General features: G+C 37.9%; 1 protein-coding gene across 4 annotated transcripts in view; it reads left to right on the forward strand.

Annotated features, from left to right (window-relative positions):
* LOC106875245 (uncharacterized) overlaps window positions 1–7686 on the forward strand; it is a 27868-nt gene that overhangs the window by 1872 nt on the left and 18310 nt on the right. For 2 of the 4 annotated variants that reach the window (XM_014923312.2, XM_014923311.2), the window contains exon 2: window positions 3263–3314. The exons of the other annotated variants lie outside the window; for them this stretch is intronic. The gene's annotated coding sequence lies outside the window, so the exon portion shown is untranslated. The remainder of the gene's footprint in view (window positions 1–3262; window positions 3315–7686) is intronic. 4 annotated transcript variants of the gene reach the window in all.

A 7686-nucleotide genomic window follows, 5' to 3' on the forward strand; every position in this document is an offset into this window, starting at 1 on the left:
TTCTAACAGGGAAACTTTGTCCCAAGCATTCATACCTATGTAAGCTCGCAAGCACATGCAAAAAACTTATGCATAGATACACATTCATATTTATGCACATACATATACTCATATTTACGTACAAACATTTATTGCAAATATATTCATTCATATTTATGCATTTAGTCGTTAAACAAAGATAAAGCACGTGCTTAGGGCACTAAGGGAGGGTGGTGAGCCAGTTTGTTCCAGTGTCTGATTCATTATAATTAATTAACTGAAGTTTTTTAATGAAGAAAGAAAAGGGTGTAAAAATTTGCATTTTTTCCTGGTTTTAAGAAAATTTAATTTCGTAAAATGACCGAAATTGTTTAATGTACGTGCAAATTCCATATATTTAATATTGCTGTGAGGATTGGACTTGGCAATGGCCTGGAACTACGGTAGATGTTTAATCTAGTCTTTTTATATTCTTTATTATATTTAATGTCACCGTTGTTAGACAATGATAAGTATTGACAGCAGCGTACCGTAACTGCGTTGTAACAAGGGTATTGTTAAACTAACCCAGCACATGCATATACACTGTCATGCTGACACACAAATGCACGTACACACGCACGTTCGCGCGTGCGTCTAATCATTCATACTGAAACATGCATATACGCATTCATGCTTATGCTTATACACATTCAGTCATGCATATGGACATGCATTTATACACACATTCATGCTTAAAGACAGGCGAACATACATACATACATCCGTGCTTATAAACCTATAGGCATACACATAGTCATGCTTAAACACATGCATATGTAATCACATATTCATGTTTATACACATGCATATATACATACTCTCATTCATGTTTAGGCACATGCATACACACACATCACACGCTCCAAGGAGGCAGTCACAATGTGGCCACTCAATTTGCTGGAAATCATAGCCAGATGCAATGAAATGGATGCAGGCATTACTGTGTAGTCAAGAAGTTCGTTTCGTATCTGTGTAGTTCTAGGTTCGATATCACTCCACGGATCTCTTAAGCATCGAGTTGACCAGTGCTTGAGTGCGTGTGTATAATATAACATATTATGTTATGTTATATTATATTATATTATATTGTATTGTATATGCTTGTGTTCCAGCAAAAGTTAGACACATCAGCAAAAAATTACCGATTCTTTCGATGCATCGAACAAATATTACCCTGTAGTATTTATTCCACCGAGTTGCTTGGACCCTGCATTGTACCTCTTGCCATAGGTAATGCAGTGGACCCGTAACTGGATGCCTAGAAGCAGAGATGCTTATCCCTTGGAATGCAAAAGGAAAAAGTGGTCACATGTGGAATAGTTTCAAAAATCTTGGTCGATCAAGGCTGATCTGGGTCTAAGCAACAACATATATATATATATATATATATATATATATATGCATATACTTATATTCATTCATGTTTGCATATATATATATATATATATATATATATACACACACACACATACATGAGCATACATATATACAAACGTACATTCCGATACATGTAACTACACATGCACACATACATACATACATACATGCACATTCATATACACATACGTACACACATACAAACATTTCTCGTGTGCCTGTTCACTCGTCGAGCCAACGATTGACTTTTTCAAAATGCATCGAAACAACACATTTTATACGCATGCAGTGTAACATATTTTATACGCATATGTGTGCGTGTTTGTGTGTGTGTGTGTACATTTGTAGGTATGTATGTATGTATTTGTGTGCGTGTACTTACGCATATGGTCATATTTTGGTATTTACATGTGTGCATATAAATAAACTAAATGTGCGTTTTAATTAAAACATACGTTAGTGTACAATTAAACGTTTTTTTTATACCTAAATATATTTGTCTGTTTATGTAATATATGCGTGTGTGTGTGCGTGAAAGACAGCGGTGAACTGCATGTTTATATTCTGCGTTTGTATAAATAAATCTATATTCGAAATCCTTCCTTTATTTGTGTTCTGGATGCTGCATCGTTGTGTCATGCTGCACATCACTGCTACTACCATATATTGCAACAAATCACTGTTGCATTTATCATTCCAAGACTAGCAACAACAATACAGTGTAGCTCATCAATGCTGCACCGACGACTCCAAGATCACCACCAACACCACATCATACTGCAACAAGTCACTGCTGCATTTACCAGTCCAAAAGTACCGCCACCTCGCTGCATGAAGAAGTCACTGCTATGCTTACTACTCCAAGACCACCACGACCACATACTGCACATACTGCTACATGCAAATCAGCTCTGCATCATCACTTAGTGCATCAAATTATCATTGCACTTTCCACTCCATCACTGCACACTGCATCAAGTCACCACCACCTCTGTCCAGATAGTCATGACTTGCAAGAGAGTCTAACATACATACCATGTTGCATTTGATTTAAGTGCTTATGTAACAGCAAACAGGCATAGACACACTCTTGGCCTAGTAAAGCATCTATGAGGCATCCCCCCAGCAACCAGCTGATGCTGATTGGCAGCTGAAAAGACTGGTGCAATGTGAAATAAAGTGCATGGCTCAAAGAAACGATGCACCAGCTGGGCCAAGGATTGAACCTTTGATTTTACTATCATGAGCTGATTAGCAGCCCAAATCACCAGGCCACATAGTTTTACCTCCATAATGGCATTATCACCGCCTTTCCATCAATGCTACCCACCACGGCCACTACACCACCAGCTCGTGCATCAAGTCATCACTACATCATTACCGGTATTACCACTGCAGCTGCACCACCTAAACCTCCACTTAGTGCATCAAATTACCACAGCACCACAACACCCACACAACACCACCACCTCATGCATCAAGTCACCAATGCAACTACTGCCTAGTGCATCATACCACCACCACCTACCCACCTCATGCATGAAGTCACCTCTGCACCATTGCAATCATCATGCGCATCAACTCACTGCTGCACCGCCACCACTGCATCTAGTCATGTGCAGTGGCACTTTCATATCTCAACTCTAACCTACATCATTCAACCATGTGACCAGAATCTACACTTCTGCTTTCCTCTTCCCCCTCCACCACCACAAGTATACCCCTGTATCAACTGTGCTCTTCCTAGAGCATCTTACATCTATAACACAGACACACACATACATATTCAATATTTCAATATTGTATCATTATCAATAATTATGTTTTTTTTTTGTTTTTTTTTTGTTTTTTTTTTTGATAATAGAATAGAAAACCTTACAGGAGACAAGACCTCTGCAACTATGGAGATATATCAGGTATATACTATATATATATATACATATATATTCATATAGAGATACATGCACACACACACAGATACATACACATACACACACACATGCACACATACATGGGGCAGATTAGCAGAGTCATTAGAGTATTGGAAAAATAATTTGTGGCATTTGTTCTGAGTTCAAATTCTGCTGTGATCATCTTTGCCTTCCAACCATTTGGGGGTTAATCCTTTAAATTTATTCTCGCAATGATGTTAAATATTTACCAAAGATAAAAAAAAAATAGAATTGGTATTTTCTGCAAACCACATTGCCTCAATAAACTATATGCAATCATGGTTGTGTGGTATGGAGCTTGCTTTCCAACCATATGGTTCCAGGTTCAGTCCCACAGCATGGCACTTTGGGCAAATGTTTTCTACTATAGCCTCAGACTGACCAAAGCTTTGTGAGTGGATTTGGTAGAAACTGAAAGAAGCCCATTGTATATATATATGTATACATTTATCTATACATATTCACAGGAGAGGCTGTGTGGTAAGTAGCGTGTTTACCAACCACATGGTTCCGGGTTCAGTCTCACTGCGTGGCTCCTTGGGCAAGTGTCTTCTACTATAGCCTCGGGCCGACCAAAGCCTTGTGAGTGGATTTGGTGGACGGAAACTGAAAGAAGCCCGTCGTATATATATGTATATATTTGTGTGTGCGTGCTTGTGTGTCTGTGTTTACATCCCCGTAACTTAGCAGTTCGGCAAAACAGACCAATAGAATAAGTACTAGGCTTACAAAGAATAAGTCCTGGGGTCAATTTGCTCGACTAAAGGCGGTGCTCCAGCATGGCCACAGTCAAATGACTGAAACAAGTAAAAGAGTAAAAAGAGAGTTATGTGTACGTGTCATTCTGCCTGTGTTTGTCCCCCACCATCACTTGACAACCGATGTTGGTGTGTTTATGTCCCCTTAACTTAGCGGTTCAGCAAAATAGACTGATAGAATTAAAAAACCCTTTAAGGTGGTGCTCCATCATGACCACAGTCAAATGACTTAAGAATAAAAGCCCAGAATATCACTAAATGTAGCTTCAAACATGGCATTTCCCAAAACCTAGATTGGTTTATAAAACTGCTTTCTGCAGTTAAAGGTAATGAAATTTTGAATAGCTATATCTGATTTCCACTGTAAAAGGGTTATGAAATAAGTACCCGTCAAGTAGTAATGGGGATCAATAGTATTGACCAAGCCCTTCCTCTAACAATTGCTAACTTAGGGCCTAAATTAGAAACCGTCCTTATACATATTGCAATGTTCAATGTGTTACAGCCTGAATCATTGAACTTTACAGAACTCACAATAAAACTGATATCCTATTTATATATATATATAAATACATATACATACTGTGTTCTTTCTCGGAGGTACTTGTAGCCAGCTACACTACATTTATACATAAGATCAGTGTTCTTGCTGTCACTTCTGTCAACAAATCATTCACTCACTGTGCTCCTTCAAAGACATGAAAAAAGAGATCCCTTACTTGAGAAACAGGTAAGGGTTAGTGGCAGGAAGACCATCTGGCTGTAGAACAATACCTCAAGGATATATTCATGTAACCCCATCCTAGCAATGTAAAAGTGGATGCTCATTTTTTAAGGCGGTAAAGTCTGATTTGGTTGCTATTTCTGGTAAATCATGCAATCCCATAGTGGCACACACTTATTATCTAGAACAGTTGATAAAAGACCTGTCCTTTTAGGCTCCATCCATCATGTTATTCTTTTGGTATAACCAACAGACAAAGAAGAAAAGAGTGCTTGAGAAAGGCAAATGGACTTACCCTACAATCTGACCTCTCATCATGTAGCTGTGCCAGACCAAAAACATTTTCAGAAGATGACCACAACCTTTGGCCTGAAAGTAATGCAGGAACGTTTGTTTGTTATGTGACCATATTTCTCATAAAATATTGGTTACAAATTTTGGCACAAGGCCAGTAATTTCAGGTGTGTGGAGTAAGTTAATTATATCAACCCCTGTCTTCAACTGATACTTATTTTATCAACCCCAAAAGAGATGAAAGGTACAGAACAGAAAGACAAGCAAAATGTCGTTAAGCATTTTGCCTAGAGTGCTCGCGATTCTTCCATCTTATAAATTGATAGTTTGATTTTTGAAGAATGGTGAAACTCAGCTCTTTGTCTCTTTTCTTCACCTTCTTCATTATTTTTTTAAGGTGGACATCATTGTTGTTTTGTAAAACTTATTTCTCCTTGCCTTTTTGTTTGTTTCGTGTTGACCTTTCAGTTTTTTTAAAAAATTTTCTTTTATTCTTTCTTTTTTTTTTTTTAGATTTTGCATTTTATTCAACAATTAGTACACTTTCCTCAGCAACCATTATTTCTTCATCATCACACACTGATGAAGTACCAATGGTTACCACTGTTAAAGGACATGTTATTTACTCACTTGTTTCTAAACTTGCTCTGGAAACAAGGGTTTGTTACTTCTGTTGGTGTCCCAGCTGGTTTCCATGGTTTTCCTTCCCCATTTTCTAGCCTGGTCACTCTAGTTCTTCAAGACAAAAAGCTTTAGGGTGGTTCATACTTCAACAAATGCAGCAATTAGGCTTTGCCCTTTGCCCTTTGTCTTGATGCCCTTTGCCCTTTGTCTTGATGCCCTCAACTGGGCACAGTTTTAATAAGGCTTTGTGGCCTTCAGAGGTCATCAAGACCAGCAAACCCATTCCAACACACCCTGGCCTCATGATGTTATTTCTAGTTAGCTCTGCTTTAACCACTCAAGCATATTGGTTTCAAATTTTGACACAAGGCCAACAAGTTTGGTGGGAGGGGCTAAGTCAATGACATCAACCTCAGTGCTCAGTTGGTTCTTACTTTATCCACTCCAAAAGAATGAAAGACAAAGTCAACCTCAGCAGAATTTGAACTCAGAACATAAAGATGGACAAAATGCTGCTAAGCGTTTTGCCCAGTATGCCAACAATTTTACCAACTCGCCGGCCAAACCACTCACCCATATTGCAATACAAAATGGAAGACTAGACACAGATCTATATCACTTCTTCATATCATGAACTGGGAAATAAATAGATAGGTGAAGGTATGTGTATCAATTTCAGCCTGTATTGTGGCTGAGTCTTCATTTTTGAAAATACACATATAGCAGATAGTGCCATGACTTTTCTTCCTTTCTCAATTGAGAAAATTTCTTCTGAGATGTCCCAAATTGCTTGTTGCAATTTTTGTTCTGGAGGTAGATTCTGTCAAGTACCATCTTTTCTAACGCATAAATATTTTTTTTTCTTTGCTCTCTTTTGGGTTAAACCCATTGGCAAAGAAACACTGTTTAGTCTTCCAAAATTCTCCCAACTACTTTTTTTTTCTTGGAACTGTGTTAAGTATAAAAACTTTATTTGTTCTGTTTGTGTTAGCTTTAACATAACCACTATGAGAACAATTTAAGATGCCTGACTCCAAGCAAATGTTGCCACTGTTATTGTTGCTGCTATTATCATTATCATTAAAACTATCTTTATTTACCACAAGAGAAACAGATTTGGAGACAGACATTTAGAGGACAAATTGGTGGTGGTGGTGGCAGTAGTGATGGCAGCAGCAGCAGTGCCCTTCTCCAGCTGTGCTATTTGACCTTCAAGCACAGGCTGAGAGTGGATCAATTTGTGCGGCTCATTCTGACCACATACTCCTGCCTTTTGAGCAAACTTACAAGAGAGTAGCACATTCCTCTTCATATAATGGTTTCAAATCCATGGGGATGAAAGGCAAAATTGACCACAGTGGGATTTGATACCAGAAAGTAAAGAGCTGTAAAAAATTTTGCAGAGATTATTTCTGATGTTCTAACAATTTTGCCAGCTCACTTCCTTTCCTCTTCAAATATTAGTTTCTAATATTATCAGAAATGTTTATGGCCAAGACTTATGGTGATTTGTTCTGCTTGAGAAGACATGTCAAGCTATCAGAGTCGTTGTTGTCATTATTGTCGTCATCATTGTCATCATCATCATCGTTGTTGTCATCGTCGTCATCATCATCATTTCAATGTCCATTTTGTCATGCTCACATAGGTCAGACAGAATTCACTAAAGCAGATCTTCTACAACCAGATGACCTTCCTGTCACCAATCCTCACCTGCTTCCAACTAACATAATGTTTCCCTGTGGATGAACATATTTTCATGGAAGATTGGAAATGAAGGATATCACTTGTATGATAGGGATTCTCATTTACAATTATTATATAATGTCACGTCAAGGAGACCCATACACAGATACACACACATACATACATGCATATATACACACTCACATATATATATGTATATATATATATATATATATATATATATATATGA

Source organism: Octopus bimaculoides, chromosome 11 (genome assembly GCF_001194135.2).
Source record: "Octopus bimaculoides isolate UCB-OBI-ISO-001 chromosome 11, ASM119413v2, whole genome shotgun sequence".
NCBI classification, from domain to species: domain Eukaryota; kingdom Metazoa; phylum Mollusca; class Cephalopoda; order Octopoda; family Octopodidae; genus Octopus; species Octopus bimaculoides.